The 24,353-nt window shown below is 45.6% G+C and overlaps 1 protein-coding gene across 4 annotated transcripts in view; it reads left to right on the top strand.

Annotated features, from left to right (window-relative positions):
* Window positions 1-24,353, top strand: part of LOC140208376 (uncharacterized) — a 55,135-nt gene that overhangs the window by 303 nt on the left and 30,479 nt on the right. For 2 of the 4 annotated variants that reach the window (XR_011888748.1, XR_011888750.1), the window contains exons 2-3: window positions 16,715-16,873; window positions 20,332-20,426. The gene's annotated coding sequence lies outside the window, so the exon portion shown is untranslated. Of the gene's footprint in view, window positions 1-4,976; window positions 4,995-16,714; window positions 16,874-20,331; window positions 20,427-22,921; window positions 23,191-24,353 lie in introns of those variants that run through there. The other 2 variants (XR_011888751.1, XR_011888749.1) reach the window with 2 other exon arrangements.

Raw genomic sequence — 24,353 nt, 5'->3', positions numbered from 1 at the left:
TACTGCCATCTGTGGAGTTGTACCCGGGGTTCTCCACGTCTATTTTCCGGCCCGGTGGCGGATCCAAATTTCACGTGGAGCGACGCCCGGGGTAGACAATTGTTTTACATAATTCCAGTACACGGGAATCGGCCATTCGGCCTGTTGTGTTCTTGCGGACAGAGAAGACAAATGGGCAGTAATAACCCGTTAGGGACATTACCCCACGTGTGTGAGGGTTTATCTTTCGCCCGTTGAGACCAGTAGTGAGATCCAGATTAGTGACGTCACCTTTTTTTTGTCTGGGCATTTTGTTCTTGATTCCATTCCTGCATTGCGACTTGCCGAAGTGCAGCCAATGTTTCCGGGAAATCCATGTAAGCATATTCCATATAGGTGGGTTCCTCAAAAGTGTGAACACTTTAGTGCAGTTTCTCTAGCTGTTCCAGAGCAGAAGCTCATTCTGTCTGATATTTCCACACAATTAAAGTGGGAAATCGTTTATTATTGTCAAGTACCGAGGTGTAGTGAAACTATACCTGTTTCATTTTATTTCTGTTTCTTTTTTTTCATAAATCATCGCCCAGATGGGTGGGGAGAGGTGAGAATATCTAGGTTTAGAAACATAGAAAATAGGTGCAGGAGTAGGCCATTCGGCCCCTCGAGCCTGCACCACTATTCAGTATGATCATGGCTGATCATTCAACTCAGAACCCTGTACCAGCCTTCCCTCCATACCCCCTGATCCCCATAGCCACAAGGGCCACATCTAACTCACTCTTAAATATAGCCAATGAACTGGCCTCAACTGTTTCCTGTGGCAGAGAATTCCACAGATTCACCAATCTCTGCATGAAGAAGTTTTTCCTAATCTCAGTCATAAAAGGCTTCCCCTTTATCCTCAAACTGTGACCCCTCGTTCTGGACTTCCCCAACATCGGGAACAATCTTCCTGCATCTAGCCTGTCCAATCCCTTTAGGATTTTATACGTTTCAATCAGATCTCCCCTCAATCTTCTAAATTCCAACGAGTATAAGCCTAGTTCATCCAGTCTTTCATCATACGAAAGTCCTGCTATCCCAGGAATCAATCTGGTGAACCTTCTTTGTACTTCCTCTATGGCAAGGATGTCTTCCCTCAGATTAGGGGACCAAATCTGCACACAATACTCCAGGTGTGGTCTCACCAAGGCCTTGTACAACTGCAGTAGTACCTCCCTGCTCCTGTACTCGAATCCTCTCGCTATAAATGCCAGCATACCATTCGCCGTTTTCACTGCCTGCTGTACCTGCATGCCCACTTTCAATGACTGGTGTATAATGACACCCAGGTCTCATTGCACCTCCCCTTTTCGTAATCGGCCACCATTCAGATAATAATCTGTTTTCCTGTTTTTGCCACCAAATTGGATAAATTCACACTTATCCACATTAAATTGCATCTGCCATGAATTTGCTCACTCACCTAACCTATCCAAGTCACCCTGCATCCTCTTAGCATCCTCCTCACACCTAACACTGCCGCCCAGCTTCGTGTCATCCGCAAACTTGGAGATGCTGCATTTAATTCCCTCATCCAAGTCATTAATATATATTGTAAACAACCGGGGTCCCAGCACTGAGCCTTGTGGTACCCCACTAGTCACTGCCTGCCATTCTGGAAAGGTCCCGTTTATTCCCACTCTTTGCTTCCTGTCTGCCAACCAATTCTCTATCCACATCAATACCTCACCCCCAATACCGTGTGCTTTAAGTTTGCACACTAATCTCCTGTGTGGGACCTTGTCAAAAGCCTTTTGAAAATCCAAATATACCACATCCACTGGTTCTTCCCTATCCAATCTACTAGTTACATCCTCAAAAAATTCTATGAGATTCGTCAGACATGATTTTCCTTTCACAAATCCATGCTGACTTTGTCCGATGATTTCACCGCTTTCCAAATGTGCTGTTATCACATCCTTGATAACTGACTCTAGCAGTTTCCCCACCACCGACGTTAGGCTAACTGGTCTATAATTCCCTGGTTTCTCTCTCCCTCCTTTTTTAAAAAGTGGGGTTACATCTGCCGCCCTCCAATCCTCAGGAACTAGTCCAGAATCTAAAGAGTTTTGAAAAATTATCACTAATGCATCCACTATTTCTTGGGCTACTTCCTTAAGCACTCTGGGATGCAGACTATCTGGCCCTTGGAATTTATCTGCCCTTAATCCCTTCAATTTACCTAACACCACTTCCCGACTAACATGTATTTCTCTCAGTTCCTCCATCTCACTGGACCCTCTGTCCCCTACTATTTCCGGAAGATTATTTATGTCCTCCTTAGTGAAGACAGAACCAAAGTAATTATTCAATTGGTCTGCCATGTCACTGCTCCCCATAATCAATTCACCTGTTTCTGTCGGTAGGGGACCTACATTTGTCTCAACCAATCTTTTTCTTTTCACATATCTATAAAAGCTTTTACAGTCAGTTTTAAAGTTCCCTGCCAGTTTTCTCTCATAATCTTTTTTCCCCTTCCTAATTAAGCCCTTTGTCCTCCTCTGCTGAACTCTGAGTTTCTCCCAGTCCTCAGGTGAGCCACTTTTTCTGGCTAATTTGTATGCTTCTTCTTTGGAATTGATACTATCCCTAATTTCTCTTGTCAGCCACGGGTGCACTACCTTCCTTGATTTATTCTTTTGCCAAACTGGGATGAACAATTGTTGTAGTTCATCCATGCAACCTTTAAATGCTTGCCATTGCATATCCACCGTCAATCCCTTAAGTGTCATTTGCCAGTCTATCTTAGCTAATTCACGTCTCATACCTTCAAAGTTACCCCTCTTTAAGTTGAGAACCTTTGTTTCTGAATTAACTATGTCACTCTCCATCTTAATGAAGAATTCCACCATATTATGGTCACTCTTACCCAAGGGGCCTCTCACGACAAGATTGCCAATTAACCCTTCCTCATTGCTCAAAACCCAGTCCAGAATAGCCTGCTCTCTAGTTGGTTCCTCGACATGTTGGTTCAAAAAACCATCCCACATACATTCCAAGAAATCCTCTTCCTCAGCACCTTTACCAATTTGGTTCACCCAATCTACATGTAGATTGAAGTCACCCATTATATCTGCTGTTCCTTTATTGCACACATTTCTAATTTCCTGTTTAATACCATCTCCGACCTCACTACTACTGTTAGGTGGCCTGTACACAACTCCCACCAGCGTCTTCTGCCCTTTAGTGTTATGCAGCTCTACCCATATTGATTCCACATCTTCCTGGCTAAAGTCCTTCCTTTCTATTGCGTTAATCTCCTCTCTAACCAGCAACGCCACCCCACCTCCTTTTCTTTCATGTCTATCCCTCCTGAATATTGAATATCCCTGAATGTTGAGCTCCCATCCTTGGTCACCCTGGTGCCATGTCCCTGTGATCCCAACTATATCATAATCATTAATAAGAATCTGCACATAATTCATCCACCTTGTTACGAATGCTCCTTGCATTGACATCAAAGTTTCTGGAAAACTTTGATTATGTTGCCTATTTTGCTGCGGCAGTGGGAAATATCAACACAGTCCATGGAGGGGCTGCCTGTTTCTATGTTGTGCTCAGCTGCGTCCACAGTTCCCTGGTATTTCGTGCAGTCACAGGCAGAGCAGTAGCTGTACGAAGGTGTGAAGTATCCGGCTGGGATACATCCAGGATGCGTTGATAAAGTTTGGTAGCAGGCCAAGGGCATACGCTGAAATTCTTATTGTTTGTTCTGGCTTTGTTATTTGATAATCTGTTACCTAGTATTATGTACAATTATTTCAGTCTCTGTGTGTTGCTGGAGGACCATCAGAGATAGTCCTTGATCTCTTCGCCAACTGGTTGCGTTGCTCATTTTCTGCCATCTTGTTCCGTTCCGTCCGGCCTGTATCCCAACACCTCAATGATAAGTATCAGCAATCTTTCTATTGAACTTTGTCTTCATTGTGAAGTGTTCTCTTTCTCCTTTTACTTCATTGAGTTTTCCGGGAAATGTTTTTGTTTTACTGATTTTCATCTTTTTTTGTTTAGATGTTTTCTGTTTTGTTAGCTAGAACTATATGACATTTTATTGAATGCAGCACGTGGCAGGGTGAAAGCAACCATTACAATTACAGTTTCATTGTAAAAAAAAATGGTTCCAGTGTTAATCTTTGTCATAACGAAACTCCTGGCATTTTAAATGGAGTTTGTGGCTCACTTTTTCAGTTACTTTTCTGAGCCACTTCCTCCGTTTCCAGGGCAACAGCCTGTCAGAGCTGAAGCAAGTGTTGCACATGTGGTCGATCTGCGGTCAGCGCCTTTCAGCGTAGAGACAGTGGCCTCAGGAGCAAATGTAACAGAGTGACAGCGGGAGGAAAGGATGCTGTGAGCATTGACTGTATGGGATGTATTACACCAGGGTCAGAATGAACTCTGAAATAACGAACTGATTGGAGTAGGGTGGTATTTACATTTTAGCGCGTTGCTGATATTTTGCAATCAGTTACCATCTGTGCATTAAAATGAGGAGGTGGAATAACACTACAGTTGCATGAAATTTGAAGAAGACGAAAGTACTGGAAACGCCCAGCAGATCTGCAGCATCTTGGACAGTCCAAGTTTAGATATCGGATCTTCCACCATTTCTCCTTTCACAGATGTAACCTGATGTACTGAGTTCCCATAATTTTCTACTTTATAATTTTACATTTTGTTCCTGCTACACTGAGGGGAAACATGGCAATATCCCACACAGCAATGACATTGTGACCAACGTGCTCAGTTTAGTTGCTGGAAACAAGCTGAAGTGTATCTGCATCCTCTGAAAATCTACAGATTGCTGAACCAACCTGACCACCAGCCCCGGCAGAGGGTCATTAGGTTCCAGTTCCATCTCAGATTTTGAGCCGGAAATGGCAGGAACATCACGGCAAATCGCTGGCACCAAAGTGGCTTTGTATTGGTTATAATATTGGGCTGGTGACTCTGGCAGTATACGGGCTTCAGTCCAGGTTGGTAATTCGACAGGTTGGAATTTCCTCAGTCTGCAGTGAAGGTGAAGTCTCGGGCGGTTAGACATTGGTTATGGGGAAATTGTCGTCTGCACCACCCAGTGGGACATCAAATCTGACAAGTATTCTGGAGATTTTTGAACAGCTAACTATGAGGATTGATGAAATAGGGCAGTGATGTTGTTCATCTGAACTTTGGAAAAGTCTGTAAGGAGGTCCCGCATGGCAGCTGATATGGAAGGATAGGTCACATGGGATTCATGGGGAGTTTGCAGATGGATTCACACCGGGATCGAGAACAAGAAGCAGAGGGTGATGATTGAAGATGGATTTAGCCAATGGAGGCCTGTGACGAGTGGGATGTGCCTGTCAGTGTCGAGACCTCGTTAATTTTATTCATGCCATTGATTTGTATATGAGTGTACATGGCACAGTTTGCAAGTTTGATACTAAATTCGGGCGTCTGGTTGATATTGCAACAGGTTACAATAAATTTCAAAGACATCTTGGTCAGTTCAGAAGACGGGCTGAGAAATGGCGAATGGTTTTCAACTTGAACAAGTGAGAGTTGGTCTTTCGGACAGTCGAGGCCAGGGTGGGACCGGTATAGTGAATGGGAGGGCAGGGAGTGTTGTGGAACAGATTGAGAAACGAAAACAAACATCATTAATACGCAACACAGACTCTAATGCAGATAGAGAACAGATACGTGGCTCCTACAGACAGGCTCAGCTCCGATACAGGGTCTTCCATCTGAAATATTAACATACTCTCTGTCTTGTCGAACAATTCTAGCGGTTTTGTTTTAATTATGTTAAAGATATTTTGGCAACTTGCTGTTTTGTATGTATAGCGCGTCTACATTGTCTTTAACAAGGTGCAATGTAACAGTCTGGTTATAGCAAGGTAAATGCTCAAAGAAATCTTCACCGGGGTTTAGGTGATAAGATTTGTTTTACAAGTTTTCCAGGATTGGGTTTTTGATAGCTGGAGCTACCAGAGGTTTAATTGAACACAGCAGGTGGCAGGGTAAAAGCAGCCATTTCAATTTTAGTTTCCCCGTTACAAAATGGCTGCAGTGTTAATCTTTGTAATAATGGAGCTCACAGCATCTGATGTTGAGTTTGTTATTTCCTTTTTTGGTTATTTTCGGTGAGCCACTTCCTCCGTTTCCAGGGTAACAGCCCGTCAGAGCTGCAGCAAGTGTACTTTTTATCACTCTGTGGTCACCGCCTCTCAGCGTAGAGACAGTGGCCTCAGGAGCAAATGTAACAGAGTGACAGTGGGAGGAAAGGATGCTGTGAGCATTGACTGTACGGCATGTACTACACCGGGGTCAGAATGAACTGAGAACTAACAAGCTGGGGGATGTGGGATTCTATTTGCACAAATCTGCTGATCAGTTTCGGGGTGTCCCAAGAACTTTGTAATCAGATGATATCTATGCATTAAAATAGAGAAGCAAAAAAAAAAATACTGCCTTTGCAGGAAATTTAAAGTAAGAAGGTGAAAATCCTGGAAGTGCCCAGTTCTGACACTGGGTCTTCCACCATTTCTCCTTTCACAGATGTTGCCTGATGTACTAAGTTCCCAGCATTGTCTATTTAATAATTTTACATCAAAAGCATATTGTTCTTGCTACTCTGTGTGCAACATGGCAGCCGGCTGTGCATGGCAAGATCCTACACAGCAATGACATTGTTATGAAACATGCTCAATTTAGCTGCTGGAGACAAGCTGAAGTCTGTCTGCTTTCTCGCACAATCCACAGACCGGTGAACCGGCCTGAGCCCCGGCCAAGGCAGATAGTCATTAGTTTCCTGTTCCACCTTAGTTTGTGAATCGGAACTGGCAGGAACACCATGGCAAATCGCCTGTGCCAAAGCGTCCTAGGGGAGTCTGCGTGTGGCTTATAATATTGGGATGGAGTCTCTGGGAATATAGAACTGGCAGTATACTGACTTCATTCCAGGTTGGTAATTTACAGCTGGGATCGGAATTTCCTCAGTCTGCAGTGAAGCTGAAGTCTCGGGCAATTGGACGTTGGTTATGGGGAAGTCACCAACCACACCACCCTATAGGGCATCATATTAGTCAAATATTTTGGCTATTTTTGGAAGAGGTAACTGGAGGGATAGATGAAGTTGGGCAGTGTTGTTGGTTATCTGGATTTTGGTAAAACTTTTTACCAACATCCTGGGTGGCAGCTGATGTGGAAGGTTAGGTCACGTGGGATTCACGGGGAGATTGCGCAGTGGATTCACACTGGGCTCGATGACAGGCAGTAGAGGGTGATGATTGAAAATGGATTTAGCGAATGGAGGTTTCTGATAAATGTGGTGTGTGTGTGTGTGTGTGTGTGTGTGTCAGCTTTGACACCTCTGTAATTCATTATTCATGCCATTGATTTGTATATGAATGCACGTGGCACGGTTAGCAAGCCTGATGCTAAATTCGGGAGACTGGTAGATATTGCAATAGGTCACAATAAATTTCAAAGGGATCTTGATCAGTAATGGAGATGGGCTGAGAAATGGCAAATGTTTTTTTTAAGTTGGAGAAGTGAGAGATCCTGCATTTTGGACATTCAGTCTGGGGTGGGACTGGTATAGTGAATGGGAGGGCATGGAGTGTTGTGGCAGAGAGAGATCTGGGAGTACAAGTGTACTGAAAGTTTACGGGCAAGTATAGATGATGGAAAAGGATGTTTTAGTCATGCTGGCCTTCATCAGTTGGGGCATAGAGATTTGGATTATGGCCATTATATTGAACTTATAGAAATTGTTGGTGAGTCAACACCGAGTATTATTTGTTCACCCTACTGTAGGAAAGATATTATCAATCTGGAGAGGGTGCAGACGAGATTGCTGAAGATGTTGCCTGGACGAGAGGGCCGAGTCATAGGAAGAGGTTGGCCGAGCTGGATCTTTATTTCACAGGAGAATGGGGGTAACATTTTAGGTGTTTATAAGATCAAGAGGGTGTATAGATAATGTGGTTGGTCGTGGTATTCTCCCCAGGGTTCAAGATTTGGGGTCGTTTAAGGTCATTCCAGTACACTGGTGTAAAGGAGAACAAAATTATTAAAAAATAAAACAATGCCTGTGATAGCGTATAAAAATTGATTTTATGTCCATAAAGTGACGTTAGGCACAGGTGTGTCTGGACATATGGTGACAGGCATTGACTGCATGTCCATAAAGTGACGTTTGGCACAGGAGTGTCTGGACGTTTTGTGACTGACAGGAAATGTTAAACGCGTGGTGATGGGCGTGTGGAGGGGTGAGTTATTGGGTGGAGGTGTTGATCAGGCTTACTGCCGGGGAGAAACTGCTTTTGAGTCTGGTGGCCCTGGCGTGGATGCTACGTAGCCTCCACCCTGATATGAATGAGACAGTCCGTCAATGATCAGGGTGGATGGGGATCTTCATGATATTACTGGCCATTGCCGGCACCTGTCTATACATATATATCCTTGATAGCGGGTAGGCTGCTGACAATTATGTGTTGGGCAGTTTCACTACCCACTGTACATCATTCCTGTCCACCGCGGTGCCGTTTCCGTACCACGCAGTGATGCAGTATGTTGGGATGTTCTCTGTCGGACGTCTGTAGAAGGACGACGGTATATAGAGTTTGAACACAGTTCAGCTCTCTTAAGTCTCCTTAGAAGGTTCGTGCGGCGTTGCTGAGCTTTCCTGATTGTGTGAAATATGTTTTGTGGCCATGAACGGTTTTGTAAGATGTGCATGCCCAGGGGTTTGAAACCACTTCCAGTTTCCACTGTGGCGCCAGACCCTCTTCTCTCTGTATGTCATCTCACCGATATTAGTGATGGGTCCCACCACTGTCGTGTCATCGGCAAGCTTGACACTGTGATGACTTGGGTGTGTTCGATCAGTCATCAGTGAGCATGTACAGCAATTGGCTCAGCACAAACTCCTGGGGGTCACCGGTGTCGAAGATGATGAAGATAGAGGAGCGGTAGTGTATCCTGACTATCTGAGATCATTTGTTTAAGAAGTCCAACACACATTTGTACAATGGCTTGTTTAGACGGAGGGGTAGAAATTTGTTCACCAAGGCCTGTGGGACAATAGTGTTGAATGGAAAAATGAAAATCAAAAAAAAAAACATTCTGACAGAGTCTTTGTTTTCTAGACGTGTCAGGCCAAGGTGAATGACAAATGCTATGGCTTCGGCTGAAGAGTGATTCGGTCGGTAAACATATTGGTGACTGCCCAGTCAGCAGGGATTGGAGACTTTGATATGTGAAGGTGTAGAGTTCGTTGGTACGGGGAGGATGGTGGCTAATTTTTGGCACGTGGAACAGCACCATAAATTAGTGAAGTGTTGAAGATGGCCGTGAAGACATCAGTGGCCTGTTTAAGTACTCACCCTGGATATTTTCTGTCCAGGCATCTCTGCAGAGTCTTTATTACATCTGCTGTTACAAACAGTGGCGGCTCACCTGCGAGGGGAATAGCGTTTTGTGGCCAGCTTGTGTTCAAGCCTCAAGCATTGTTTAGAGCATCAGGGAGGGAGGCGTCACTGGTACAGCCAACACGACGTTTTCCCCTTGTACTCTGTAGTGCCCTCGATGCCCAGCCACACATGTCAAGGTTCGTTACTCAGGTGTGTGGAGTTCAAAGCCAAATGGCCCACCTACCTGAGAGTTAGTCTCAATGCACAGAATGTGCTGATCAGCGTTGGCATCATTGGCTATCTACCCCTGATTCAGCGTGCTCACCGTGTTTGGAAATTCCCATTCATTGTCGTCTGTCTGTGAACAGATGGAAACTAAAGAAAAATTTAAGATGTTGCAAACATCAAATCATAAATTGTTGACAGCCATTCCAACACAGGGTGTTAGACCTGAAAATATAAACTTCGTTCCTTAGACGTTCTTTATCTGTTGAGTCTTTATTTCATGTGTAGCTTTTTAGTACATTGCCTTGGTGTGACGGGCATGGACTGTGCCTTTAAAAGTGAGAGAGAGAGATAGAGAAACTGCTACAGTACTGCAGCCTGCTTCTGGGTTGCTATGGTGAGAGAGAGGCGGAGTTATGTGATTGACAGTTCTATGTTCACAGTTGCTTCTTGGTTGCCATGGTGAGAGAGAGGCGGAGTTATGTGATGGACAGTTCGATGTTCACAGTTGCTTCTTGGTTGCCATGGTGAGAGAGAGGCGGAGTTATGTGATGGACAGTTCGATGTTCACAGTTGCTTCTTGGTTGCCATGGTGAGAGAGAGGCGGGGTTATGTGATGGACAGTTCGATGTTCACAGTTGCTTCGCAGCGTGTTTATTTAAGCAAGGTCAGATGACTCTCCCAGAGACACACAGTGGGACACCGGTTACGGCGACCGGTCAGTGAAAGGAGGCCAGTGACAGAGGAGTCACTGGGTGGAACTTTCGAGTGCCCACAAGCGTGGGTTGAGGATCGATCAGGGTAATTGATCAGTGGCCATCACGGTGTGTCGAAGAGCTGACCCTGTGGAGGCTACCGGTGTGTCTACCCTTGCCTGGGTGGTAGCTCACCCTCGAAGACTGTCCCCTTAGTGATAAGCTGTGTTTGGCTAACTCGAGAGTGGATTCGGAGCCTGAGGACGGAAGATCAACGGTACCTGTTTACTCGTTCTTCTCATAGTGTGGTTTTCACCTTGGATTACAAATACATCTCTCTCTCACATACTAATTCCGTGGATCGAACTGAACTTCCTTACATTTCCATCGTAAGACTTTAAATCTTGCCACCCGAGCTTGTACGAGTTTTGGAATTATATTTATACACACACAAACACTAGTTACTAACTTATAGTGATTTTAACATCAAAACCAGACTCCAGGTGTGTTCTATTGCTGCTGGTTCATTTAAACCGTTGCGTGTACGTAACACTTAGAGTAATTTAAGTCTCTTGGGAAACGGAGTTGTGTGAAACTGGGAAACTAGGTTCAAAGCTATCAGTTGGGATCTAATGCAGATAAGTGTGGGTAGGAGAAACCAGTATATGACTTACAGAGTGACTGGCAGGGGTCAGCGGTGTGTGACCGAACAACGTGACATGGGAATACAGAACCATACTTCCTTGAAAGTGGCACCAGAGATAGGTACCGTCATAAAGAGAGTTCTGGGATTCTTGGCCTAATTATATCAGGGTATTTCGAGGAGGAGCTGGAAGGTTAATGCGCAAGCTGTCAAAGACACTGAGTATCCAAATTTTCAGAATTGCGTGCAATGATGGTCAGCTACTTGGATGAAGAGTGCCAGGGGAAATATACGGATGTTGCTGGTAGTTCAGTAAATGAGTTATAGGGAGAGGTTGAACAGGTTAGGACTTGAGTCCCTGAAGCAAAGGAGAACGAGGGGAGGTTCTAGCAGAGGTTCACAACCTTTTTTGCCATTGATCCCTACTATTAACACAAGAGTCCGTGAACTCCAGTTTCGGAAACGCTGCTGGAGGTTTACAAAATGATTATGATATAAGTAAGGTGAATATATCTGTGTGCTTTTGCCGCACAGATCGGAGAAGATCATGGGTTTACTGCAAAAAGTGAAATATTTAAGAGGAATCCGAGGGGGAACTGCTTCACTCTGAGGGTGGTGCGAATGCGCAACCAGCTCCCAGCAGAAGTGAGAGATGAAGGTTCATTTGTAGTATCTGAGAGATGTTTGGGTAGGTACATGGATAAGGGAGATATAGAGGGCTATGGTCTGGGTGCAGGGGGATGGGACCACATCGAACATGGCACGGACTGGATGGGTTAACAGTTCTGTGTCTGTGCTGTAAGGGCTCTATGAATTTAATTTCATCGTTCGACACATAATCGACATTTGTTGCAGACAGGTCGTATCCAACAATGTGTTTTTGTTTTGGACCTGCGTCAGCACCGCTGATAGTGATAGTTCTGCAGAGGTGAAAGTACCAGGAAAATTACTGAATGCACCTCAACAGGGTTAATACATCCACGAGAATCAGTGTTCATTTTGCTCATACGGAAACTCAGAACCTGTCACATTGAGTTTCTTATTTCCGTTTTCGGCTACTTTCGGTGAGCTATTTCCTCCGTCACCAGGGTAACAGCCCACCAGTGCTGCGAGGAATGTTGAAGACTTTTACCGCTCTGTAGTCCCTGCCGCTCACCGGAGAGACAGTGGCCTCAAGAGCCATTGTGGATGCGAGAGAATGCTTTGAGAATTTACTCTACAGGAGCTGGAATGAAGAGATAAATTATGAATGTCGGGATTGTATTTGCACAATTCTGTTCAGGATTTAACAAACATCATGAAATGAGCCAGTATGTGTGGATCAAGTTCAAAAAGAGAATCTGTTGTACTGAGTTCCCAATAATATAATTTCAATTTTTTATCAAAATCATTTTATTCCTGTTATACTGCACGAAATGTGCCGACCAATTGACCTGCCCCATGTCTCACTCAACAATAAAATAATGGACAAATATGCTCGATTGAACTATACAGATCAGTTGAAATTCATCCGTGCCCTCTTTGTGACCCAAGGTTCATGTTTCCAGCTCGATCCCAGTCCCGACAAAGAATCATATGCTTTCAGTTGTGTCCTGGTCGGTGTGGGAGTGTTAGTGTTTGAACTGATAATAGCTGAGACACAGCTGTATATTACTGGCAGCAAAGATTCCCGGAAACATTGAGGCTTGGTTTATAATCCTGGGAAGGGGACTCCAGGAATATGTAACTTACACTGTTGGGGCTTTCAGGCAGGTTTATGCTTCTACAGATGGGACTGGTTGGAACTCCTTCCGCGTTGAAAAGGATACTGGCAGTGGGAATCGCTGATTACACCACCCAGTGTGAGAAGTGGCGAAGATGTGCGATGCTCTTGTTGTGTGTTGTGACGTGTGAGGTTGGGTCCTGGAATACCCCACAGGGCTTATTCACCCAAAGATCAAAGTGCCCGGGTTTATGAGATGTTGAGCGAGTATTTACGTTCTCACAGATGTTTAGTTCTAGAGTTCCTTTGGAAGCAAAGCAGAGAATGAGTTCCCATTCCATACGCACAGAGAGAGTTGGTGATTAACTGGACTGTTCCGAGTTTGAAGCCGTTGAAATCGATCTGAAGGTTCAGTGTTCAATCCATGTTTGGAAATTCCCCCTCACGGTCCCTTGTCTGCCACCCAGTGGGAGTCAAACAGAAACTCAAGGTGATGGACACAGGACAGAACAATACATCACAGGAACAGGCCCTTCGGCCCAGAATATTGTTTCGAAAAAGCTAAACAGTAAATCAACCCCACAAAACACTAATCACTCCTACCTACACAATGTCCATATCATTTCAAACTTCTGCACATTCATGTGCCTATGTCAACTTCTCTTAAAAGTCTTCAACTTATTTGTTTCTACCACCACACCAGGGAGCGCATTCCTGGCATCCACCTCTCCCTGCGTAAAACAACCTACCCTCACATTCCTTCCAACACCATCACCGACTTCATCCGCTCAGGGGATCTCCCATCCACTACTACCAACCTTATAGTTCCCACATTCCGCACTTCCCGTTTCTACCTCCTACCCAAGATCCACAAACCTGCCTGTCCTGGCATAGACATATTGTCTAAGCTTGCTCCTGCCCCGCCGAACTCGTTCCTGCATACCTCGACACGGTTTTATCCCCCCTTGTTCAATCCCTTCCTACCTATATTCGTGACACTTCTCACGCTCTTAAACCTTTCGATGATTTAAAGTTCCCTGGCCCCCACCGCTTTATTTTCACCATGGATGTTGAGTCCCTATATGCTTCCATCCCCCATCAGGAAAGTCTCAAAGCTCTCCTCTACTTTTTGGATTCCAGACCTGATCAGTTCCCCTCTACCACCACTCTGCTCCGTCTAGCGGAATTAGTCCTTACTCTTAATAATTTCTCCTTTGGCTCCTCCCACTTCCTCCAAACTAAAGGTGTAGCTATGGGCACCTGTATGGGTCCTAGCTATGCCTGCCTTTTTGTTGGGTTTGTGGAACAATCTATGTTCCACACCTATTCTGGTATCTGTCCCCCACTTTTCCTTCGCTACATCGACGACTGCATTGGCGCTGCTTCTTGCACGCATGCTGAGCTCGTTGACTTCATTAACTTTGCCTCCAACTTTCACCCTGCCCTCAAGTTTACCTGGTCCATTTCCGACACATCCCTCCCCTTTCGAGATCTTTCTGTCTCTATCTCTGGAGACAGCTTATCTACTGATGTCTACTATAAGCCTACTGACTCTCACAGCTAACTGGACTATTCCTCTTCTCACCCTGTCTCTTGCAAAAATGCCATCCCCTTCTCGCAATTCCTCCGTCTCCGACGCATCTGCTCTCTTTTCATTCCAGAACGAGGGAGATGTCTTCCTTTTTTAAAGAAAGGGGCTTCCCTTCCTCCACCATCAACTCTGCTCTCAAACGCATCTCCCCCATTTCACGCACATCTGCTCTCACTCCATCCCCCCGTCAGCGCACTAGGAATAGGGTTCCCCTGGTCCTCACCTCCACCCCACCAGTCTCCGGGTACAACATATTATTCTCCGTAACTTCTGCCACCTCCAACGGGATCCCACCACTAAGCACATCTTTCCTTACACCCCACTCTCTGCTTTCTGCAGGGATCTCTCCCTACGCGACTCCCTTGTCCATTCGTCCCGCACCCCCCCCCCATCCCTCCCCACTGATCTCCCTCCTGGAAATTATCCTTGTAAGCGGAACAAGTGCTACACACGCCCTTACACTTCCTCCCTTACCACTATTCAGGGCCCCAGACAGTCTGCGTCGGGTCTCTCCAATATATAGAAGGCCACATCAGGAGCACCGGACAAAGTATATCACCCAAGCCGACTCAGCTGTGAGTCGGCTTGGGTGATATACTGTGTCCGATGCTCCCGATGTGGCGTTGTATATATTGGAGACCGACGCAGACTGGGAGATCGTTTTGCTGAACACCTACGCTCTGTCCGCCAGAGAAAGCAGGATCTCCCAGTGGCCACACAATTTAATTCCACATCCCATTCCCATTCTGATATGTCTATCCACGGCCTCCTCTACTGTAAAGATGAAGCCACACTCAGGTTGGAGGAACAACACCTTGTATTCCGTCTGTGTAGCCTCCAACCTGATGGCACGAACATTGACTTCTTTAACTTCCGCTAATGCCCCACCTCCCCCTCGTACCCCGCTGTTTATTTATATACACACATTCTTTCTCTCTCTCTCTCCTTTTTCTCCCTCTGTCCCTCTGACTATAACCCTTGCCCATCCTCTTGGTCCCACCCCCCCCCCCCACCTTTTCCTTCTCCCTAGGCCTCCTGTCCCATGATCCTCTCATATCCCTTTTGCCAATCACCTGTCCAGCTCTTGGCTCCATCCCTCCCCCTCCTGTCTTCTCCTATCATTTCGGGTCTCCCCCTCCCCCTCCCACTTTCAAATCCCTTACTCACTCTTCCTTCAGTTAGTCCTGACGAAGGGTCTCGGCCCGAAACGTCGACTGTACCTCTTCCTAGAGATGCTGCCTGGCCTGCTGCGCTCACTAGCAAATTTGATGTGTGTTGCTTGAATTTCCAGCATCTGCAGAGTTCCTCGTGTTTGCCCTCACATTTCTATTGCATCTACTCCCTCACACCTTCAGTGCATGTCCTGTAGTATTAGACATCTCTAACTAGCGAATATGTACTCCCTGTCTACTTTATCTTCGCCTATCATAATCCTAGAAACCTCTGCAAGATCTCAGTCCTCAGCCTCAGTCCCTCCATAGTAGATCTGCACTAAAATATGGATAATGTTTGAATCCATACTGGCCAAGAGTTGTGAACCGGATTCGTTATCTTTTTTCCTCTCCCTACAAACTGCTCTTTTCCACTGATTCTGGTTTCTTTTTATTGCATTCACCCAGGAATAGTTTAAATTTTCTGGAAATGGAAAGTGCACAGGCGTTCATTTTGTGATAGTTTGTAAACCAGCAAAGAAACCATGGCTTTTCCCAGTGAATTATTCGGGTATCAATTTGCCTGTTATTCCTGGAACGGTGATCCAGATAGTTATTTCTAACAAGGTTCACATGATTAATCTCAGGAATGATAGTCTTTATGAATGAGGAAAATTTTATGGCTTTGTACCTGTACTCAATGGAGTTCACGAGGATCGCGGTGGTTGGGGATGTTGGTTTGCTATTTAGAACTACTGAATACTACGAAGCCTGGATGTTACATCGGGATGATGTCTCCATCAGATGGAGACTCTGGGATCTGCGAGCGGAGCCTCAGATGAAAGAAGCTCCACTCTAAACCTAAGATGGGAGAAATTACTGCAGACAGGTGTTGATTGACCTGTGGAATTATGTTAACAAAGAGGGTGATGGAGACTGTCGTTGGGTATATTCATCTTCTTGATTGCTAGGTAGGCTGACTGTTATAGCAGCAGGAATACGGTGTTGGAATAAATCAGCCATGGATGAATTCTGGAGCAGACTTGATGGACCGAATGACCTAATTCTCTTCCTGTGTCTTATGTCTCACCATTACTGAGTGATGACGCCTTCGTATCCCATATCAGGTTTGGTGACATGTGAGGGTCAATTACAGGTTTGCTCACTGAGATCATTACATTTGTCTCCTACATTTAAATTACAGTTGGTCTGTTTCTAATAACATTGTGCAGAAATGTTTTGTTCTCGTTTGTATTGTTAACTTGCTTCGTTGTCTCTCTGGTTAAAGTTAGACCTGCGGTGAGAGATTTATTGGAAGAAAAGCCCACAACTGGAAGCAAACCACAACTGAAGACCGACAATTGAACCAGCCTGAGGACTGAGAGCATTAACCGGAGAGAACCAATCTGACTCGGAGTTTCCAGTGATGCAGTCAGGAGAAAGTTTGGTGAGTCTCATTTACTCAAACTCTGGTCCTTTTGACATACATTGCTGTAAGAAGAAAGGTATGAAATAGTTGGAGTGAGACTGAATGAGCCCCGAAGTACCAGTTATGTCTCTGTCAGACCCAATTGCAATCACTCCAGATCTGTTAATGTGCCGTCAGCAGCACCAATCTTTAAAGTCACGCATATTTCCTCAGTGTTTGCTCATTTCAAGTTCTTTCATTTTCTAAAGTAGCTTTTGGACAGTCTTAATGTTTCCTTGCTTGCCTGTGTTACGGCATAATCATCTCAAAATGCGTTGACAATTTCCTCTCTTTGCAAGACGAAGTAATTGGTTTCTGCTGCACTGTTTGCAGAAATGTGGAACTACCATCAACGACAGCAACACGACATTGATTCCTCTGACTATTGCAAGATGCAATGATATACTTGCCCTCAATTACATCGTTCTGCAAGCCTTCGCTAAGAACGAACGCATTTGATGCCAAAGGTCCCAGCACCACATTTCATTCAGTCCCAACAAGCAAAAGCCAACCAATAATTTACATTTACATACCCTGGCGACATCCAGTATTTTCGACTAATAAATTGTCAGAACCTATGAATCTGTGATCAAGCAGGAATGTGTTTTGCAATGTTCCCATTTGAACCTGTACAAAAGGCACGAGTTCTACCTGTACTTGAGATGAGCGAATGTCCCTGCAACCAGGTCTGCTGGAGCTGCCGGAGTCGGTTTAAACTCAGTCGTTGAGGGATGGGAACCAGAGTGTTTGGTCAGATGATGGAGCAGTTGATATAAAGGTAGGTGCAAAGTTCACAGAGGCAGTGTAAGGATAGGCTGTGGACGGTGGTCGTCATTTGGATGGATTGAAATGTGTTGAATACAATAAGTAGGAAAAATAAGAGTAACTTATAACATGGTTAGTGTGTGGGTACGTGGCCAGGTGATTAAGGCATTGGACTAGCGAACTGAAGGTCGTAAGTTTGAACCCTAGCCGAGGCAGCGTGCCTTCAGCAAGGCATTTAACCACACAGTGCTCTGCGACGGCACTGGTGCCAAGCTGTATCGGCCCTTGCCCTTCCCTTGGACAACATCGGTGTCGTGGAGAGGGTAGACTTGCAGCATGGACAACTGCCAGTCTTCTATACAACCTTGCCCGGTTGTATGAAGACTTTCCAGGCGTAGATCCATGGTCTCGCAAGACTAACGGATGTAGAACATGGTTCAGTACATGGATGGTACATGTTATCACCATTACACAGGCAGGACTGCTACAAGGGAAGGATTGGCTGTCTGATGTTCCAGAGTTTCAGAATGCACATGGAGGGAAGTGAAAGGAGGACAATTATAATTGCTAATCAGGGTGGTATCATCGGAGTACATCATGGAGGGACCATCGACAGACTCAGTGTGGGTGAAAGTCAGAAACAGTACGGGCACTGTCATTCATTCTGGGAGTATTCTCTAGGCTTTCCCTAAAGCCACTGGGATAACGAGAAGCAGATAACTTGACAGCTTTTGGAAAGGTACAAATATAACAAGGTAGTTATCATTGGTGACTTCTACTTTCCTGCATTTGATTCCCACCTCCTTATTCCAAAATGGGTCCATAGGGCAAAATATGTTGTGTGTCTCGGAATGAGTCTTGATTTATCTTGTGGATGGACCAACTGGAAGGGATCCCATACTGTGTCCAGTACTACGCAATGATACTGGTAGACATCACGATAGGTGACCTTTTTGAGATAGTTATCACAATAATCTAACTTTTATCATGGTCATAGGCATGTAGAAGACGATAAAGAACAGAATTTAATTAGTGGATGGACAATTGTGATGCTATTCTTAGCAATCTGGGAGCGTAAATTGATAACGCATTATCTCAGGGAATAGCACATTTAGGAAGCAACATTCAAGCACGGCTCCAGAGAATTATAAGGTATCCAGGAAGGAGCTTTACAAGGGATTTAGAGGTCCAAGGGGACTTGAGAAGTCCTTGACGAGTAGGATGAAGGAAAGTCCCATCAAGTTCTACACGTTGGTGAAGAAGAGGAGGATGAACAGATTGAGGGTAGGACTACTCAGGAGCAAAGACGGAAACGTGCCTGGAGGATGAAGTGCTCAATGAATGATTTGCGTCAGAGTTACCAATGGCATGGACTATGATTGTGACGTTAGCATAGCAATGTTAAGAAAGAGGTGTTTTTTTTTAAGATTCCAATGTATACCACATCACTACGGGAAGTGAGGAGGGACTTTACAGTGACATTGACAATGACCCGTGTGCTCTCTCTGGCCACAGGTGTAGTAAAACGGGACTGGAGAATGGCAAATCTTCTTTTGTAATTCAATAAATGTATAAACGATATAATTCTGGTGATTATAGACTAGTGAGTGTTACATCAGTGGTGGGCAAAATCTTGGAACGGATACTTAGGGACAGGAATTTTGAGCATTTACAGAAACATTATCAACACGGGTTGCTACTTTGGCTTTTTGATGGTGAGAGCAGAGAAGCGTAGGGAGAAGCAAGAGATAATTTTTCATAATATGTGACAGTCATGCACCGACATTTGGATCGACAGAGTCTGATTAGGAGTGAAAAATGGCACTGTGCATGGAACGTTGCGTTCAACAGTACTTGTTAAGGATTTTGAAGATGAGAGTAAAATGACAGGACAGTGGATGTGGTACATTGGATTTCGGCAAAGCCTTATGATAAGTTGCCACATGACAGCTTGGTCTGGAAGATAAGGACCCATGCGCTTCCGAGAGAAAGTAAAATTACCTTGAAGGTAGCAAGCAACGTGTGGTGGTTGAAGAACGGAGGCCGGTAACTAGTGGTGTGCCGCAAGGCTAGAAGTTGGGACCTTTGATATTCGTTATTTGATAGCAATCGTTTGAATACGAACGCACAGGGCTTTACTAGTGAGTTCACAGATGACACAACATTAATGGATGTTGCTTTCAGTGAAGATTATCGTACTTACAGGGGATCTAAATGGGCAGAAGAGTGGTAAATTAATTGTAAAACCGACATGAGCAGCAACGGTTTTATGCAGAGGTTAGTGATGATGTGAATGCAATTGCCAGAGGAAGTGGATGAGGCAGGCACAATTATATATTTCTAGATGGAGTTGTGACGTGTAGATAGAGTGAAGAGGCCAGGAGTAAATGGGACCAACACAGAAAATTAGGACAATCTCTGTGGGTACTGTGGTCAGCATTTTCTCGTTGGGCTGAAGGACTGTAGGTGTCCTCGTTTGTTCTGTGACTCTATCAGTAGGATGCGCCAGATACCACTGGACAGACATACGGACATGGCTGGGAAGTTGATGGAAGCGGGGAATGATTGGTCCCTAAGGCAAGTGCTGCTCTGATACAGGGAATGGAGATACTGTCATATTTGCAAAGTAATCATACTCTTTCTAACTCACAGTCTGCTTGTGTGTAATTCAGAGAATCCAGCATGTGAAGTTTTCCTGCATCAGGACAAAAGTGTAAACAAGAAAGCAACAACCAACAATCGTCAGTCAGAACCAGGATGGCTACAGGTATGATCATTGGATCGTTCTAATTAAACTTCTGTCGCATTTGTACATAATATTTGAGATGAAGAAACTTACATAGGCTGAGGGATGTTTCTGAAAACCGTTTTATGTAGCCAAGCCGAGAAAATTGCCAGCTTTGGGAATAGATGAGGATCAGGAGACAGATTATTGTAGGTAAATGTGTGATGTGCTTCGGTATTTTAATACCCCAATGAATATCTGGGCTCTGGACAAATGATGAACGTGGTTTTCTCAAAATACGATTAAGGAGCTTCAATGGTGATATGGCACAGGAAATATAAAACAGCAAGAGAGAAACGTGGAATCAAGGAAGGCTATCGAGACAATATAATGGCATTGGTGAGTAGGATTAAAGTGAACCACTCGGCGTTTCAAGAGGGGAACTAGAGTGGGGAACACGCAAGATGATGGAGGAACTCAGCAGATCAACAGCATCGATGGAGGGAGAGGATTTTCTCTGAGTCAGAAAACGTTCTCATCCGATTCAATCTTTTGTAATTGAAAATTTCAATCTGCAATCTCTCCGGTACTAATATGTCCTTCCTGTAGTATTGTTACCAGGACCGCACACGTTATTCTAACTGGTCCAACCAACAGTTTATAAACTTGTCACAAGATCTCTTTGCGCCAGTATTCTGTGCTGCAGCTAATGACAGCAAGCATGCTAACTGTTGTCTCCACACATTGTCTACCCGTAATTTTTGGAGTATTGAAAGTTGAAAGTTCACTGAATTTATCATCAATGTACATACATGTCTCCATATGTAACACTGAGATTCGTGTCCTTGCGGGCGAGTTAGCCGACTGGATGTGGAACTGGCGAGGTGGAAGGAATCAGTAGGTTACTAATAGAGTGCCGTTTAGTTTGGAGGCTTGTGCTCAGTAGTGTGGATGGATGTTATGTCCACTGTTTGCTCTTTATAGTGAAGGTTTGGTAGATAAAATTAACATTGTTCATTAGTTTGCAAATGGCATCAACATTAGTGGTAAAGTAGGGTTATGTAAATTGACAAGGAGACTGAGACGACCGTGGAATATGCTCTAATGAATGGGTTCACTTTGTAAAGTTAAAGCAGCGCAGGAATTACACAGTAAATTGTAGGGCCCTGAGACGTGTTGTAGGACAATGGGAGCTGGGGGACCAAGAGTACAGATGCTCCATTCCCTGGAACTGTTCATACACGTCGGTAGAGCAGAGCATACATGTCTTTGAGATGGAAAGAGTACAGAAAAGTTTCCTCCAGGCGACCGGACAGTGAGCGTGTCAAGGCAATGGTCAGTAGGTGATCTAGGGGACAGGACACTGTATGTCAAAGCGTACGGAGAGTATGTGGTCCAGAGGATCCGCCTGTGTGTACTCCGGTGGCTGATCTGTGTGTGACCCTGGAGACGGGACAATGTGCGTATCCAGGTAATGGTCAATCTGTGATCGAGGCGACTGGACAGTATGTGAGTCAAGGCAGTGGTTAGTCTATGACCCAGGAGACCGGACAGATTGTGACTCAAGGCAATGTTCAATCTGTGACCCAGGGAGTGGACAGTGTGCGTCTCGAGGTAATGGTCAGTCTGTGACCCAGGGGATCGGACACTTTGACACAGTGGACGGACAGTATCTGATCGAGGGGATCCGGAAGTGTGTAATCCGGTGGCGGATCTGTGTGTGACACCAGTGACTGGACGGTTTGTGACCCAGGGAGATTTTGTTTCTGGAAAATAAACCCAGTGATATTTCCCGGTATCACCTGACACCATTCCATTAAGAAGCTCTGGACATCAGTGTGTTCAATTCCTGAGTAGCTAGTGATTAGTATTACTGCGTCTACCCTGTTCTTTTTCTGGGTGTGGATGTGTCCAGTCACAGGCTTATCGGGATGGTAACCTGGCAGGAGGTGTGGTTCACATTCACCAGCACAGTCCCGCTCCAAATCTGGTCAGCCAGAGTCTCGGCTCCATTATTTGATGGCTCTGGTCTGCTTTAGCTGGAATTTATAAAGCTGGGCGGGGGGTGATCTCATTGAACCCTTTCGAATGCTGAAAGGCCGAGAGCGAACAGATGGGGAAAGGATTTTTCCCATGGTGGGAAAGTGTAGATTCAGAGGACACAGACTCAGGATAGAGGATCATCCATCCGAAACAGAGATGCAGAGACATTTCTTTAGCCAGTGGGTGGTGAATTTGTGGAATTTGTTACCACAGGCAGCTGTGGAGGCCAGGTTGTTGGGTTGTTACTTAAAGCAGAGATTGATAGGTTCTTGATGGGACACAACATCAAGGTTACAGGGAGAAGGCGAGGAACTCGGGTTGAGGAGCGGAAAAAAGGATCAGCCATGATTAAATGGCGGAGCAGAATCGATGGACCAAATGTCCTAATTATGGTCCAATGTCTCATGTTCTTATTGTAACCACCCACTGCGAATCCTTGTTCTGCTCGTATCTAAGTCACTTCACTACAACCTGCAATTCATCATTTATTTCAGGTGGGAAATTAAATAAAATATGGAAAGCATTCGAGAGATTTTTACCAGGTAAATCATCGATTGAAGATGATCAAGACACGGGAAGCAAGGTACCAAAGCAGGGTCAGATTGAGAGCAATGTCCCAATGGAATGCGATCCGGCCACAGCGGAAGTGGATCAAATTCAGCCCAGAGACAGTGACATCAGAGACACTGAACAGGACCCTGGAACCAGCACGTGAGGCGACTGTCTGTCAGCCCAGAGACAGTGACGTCAGAGACACTGATCAGGACCCTGGAAACAGCACAAGTGAGGCGACTGTCTGTCAGCCCAGACACAGTGACGTCAGAGACACTCATCAGGATCCTGGAACCAGCACGTGAGGCGAATGTCTGTCAGCCCAGAGGCAGTGACGTCAGAGACACTGAGCAGGACCCTGGAACCGGTACAAGTGAGGCGACTGTCTGTCAGCCCAGAGACAGTGACGTCAGAGACACTGGTCAGGACCCTGGAACCAGCACGTGAGGCGAATGTCTGTCAGCCCAGAGACAGTGACGTCAGAGACACTGATCAGACCCTGGAACCGGTACAAGTGAGGCGACTGTCTGTCAGACCAGAGAGAGTGACGTCAGAGACACTGAGCAGACCCTGGAACCGGTACGTGAGGCGACTGTCTGTCAGCGCAGAGACAGTGACGTCAGAGACACTGATCAGGACCCTGGAGCCAGCACGTGAGGCGAATGTCTGTCAGCCCAGAGACAGTGACGACAGAGACACTGATCAGGACCCTGGAAACAGCACAAGTGAGGCGACTGTCTGTCAGCCCAGAGAGAGTGACGTCAGAGACACTAAGCAGGACCCTGGAACCAGCACAAGTGAGGCGACTGTCTGTCAGCCCAGTGACAGTGACGTCAGAGACACTGATCAGGACACTGGAACCGGCACAAGTGAGGCGACTGTCTGTCAGGCCAGAGACAGTGACGTCAGAGACACTGATCAGGACCCTGGAACCAGCAAAGGTGAGGCGACTGTCTGTCAGCCCATAGACAGTGACGTCAGAGACACTGATCAGGAACCTGGAACCGGCAAAACTGTCTGTCGGCCCAGGGACAGTGACGTCAGAGACACAGAGCAGGACCATGGAACCAGCACGTGAGGCGAATGTCTGTCAGCCCAGAGACAGTGACGTCAGAGACACTGAGCAGGACCCTGGAACCGGTACAAGTGAGCCGACTGTCTGTCAGGCCAGAGGCAGTGACGTCAGAGACACTGATCAGGACCCTGGAACCAGCACAGGTGAGGCGACTGTCTGTCAGCCCAGAGACAGTGACCTCAGAGACACTGATCAGGACCCTGGAACCAGCACAAGTGAGGCGACTGCCTGTCAGCCCAGAGACAGTGACGTCAGAGACACTGAGCAGGACCCTGGAGCCAGCACAAGTGAGTCGACTG

Source organism: Mobula birostris, chromosome 13, assembly GCF_030028105.1.
Source record: "Mobula birostris isolate sMobBir1 chromosome 13, sMobBir1.hap1, whole genome shotgun sequence".
NCBI classification, from domain to species: Eukaryota; Metazoa; Chordata; class Chondrichthyes; order Myliobatiformes; family Myliobatidae; genus Mobula; species Mobula birostris.
This window is presented reverse-complemented; position numbering and strand designations above follow the sequence as displayed.